The sequence below is a fragment of the Poecilia reticulata genome, unplaced genomic scaffold, assembly GCF_000633615.1.
Source record: "Poecilia reticulata strain Guanapo unplaced genomic scaffold, Guppy_female_1.0+MT scaffold_349, whole genome shotgun sequence".
NCBI classification, from domain to species: Eukaryota; Metazoa; Chordata; class Actinopteri; order Cyprinodontiformes; family Poeciliidae; genus Poecilia; species Poecilia reticulata.
In genome coordinates, this window is record NW_007615120.1 from 619 (window position 1) to 1,670 (window position 1,052).

The window sequence follows — 1,052 nt, forward strand, 5'->3', positions numbered from 1 at the left end:
GTTGCGCCTTCATTTTTCTTCTCTCTTCGCCTCGCTCTTCTGACCACGCCCTCGGCCAATCAGTGAACAGCTTGCGTCACCTACCAAACCCGGCCCTGCTGACCCTGCTCTGAAGCAGGACCCAAAAAAGCAGCGCCAGCCCCGTTGAAAAGGCCGGTGGGAACACAAGGACAGCGAGCAGAGCCGAACCGGGCGGGCCGGTTGAAAAGGGGCATATGTGGTGGCTAACATGGTGGGTTTTAGACTCTTACTTTGAAATGGAGTTCTCCAAACAAACATATGTCTTTGTAACCCGGGTGTAAATTTCTAGCTGTCACCTACTAATTTTCTCCGGTTTCTCAACCTCTTTATTAAATCACGTGATAATCCTGATAATGGGGTCGCTCTCATGAGACTATTAAGCAACCAATCACAGCTCGGTTTCCAAGGTCACATGTAGTATTGCAGCCTATCGGCTGGCTATATTAATTGGAGCAGGAAGTTTGAACACTAGATGGGTTGAGGGGAGCAGAGCTACAGGTTTGTCGAGCGTCTTCTTTATATTCTTCACCTTATTTTATTCTATATAAAAATCGTCTAACTATAATGACACTATAGGAGCCGACTACCACCAGACCAGCCAAGAGAGATGTCGGTTATATGTAGAACAAACGGCGGATCTGGTGAGCATTGTTTTTACGTAGCGATTAGCAATATGCTTGGCTGTGTGGGACTGAATTAATCCACATTGGGTTGAATAATGAAGTTTTAATGTCTCTAAATAGGATATTGATTGGATTGATAATAAACTTGATATTTATTGAATATAGATTTGTGTACACATTAGAACGATTGAATTGGATTTCAATGTTTATTGGTCCTGTTTATTTATACAGGCCAGAAGATGGCGAGCTAAATGTCCAGGCCTAGAGCCATAAGAACAGATTACACTTGTATGTGTGAAGATTTCCGCTCTCCTGCCAGGATGGTAGGAGGCTCCTTGTAGCCTGAGAACACTTTCTGTCTCATCCTGACTCCTGATTTCTTGGACCTATACCACATCAAGCACCTTA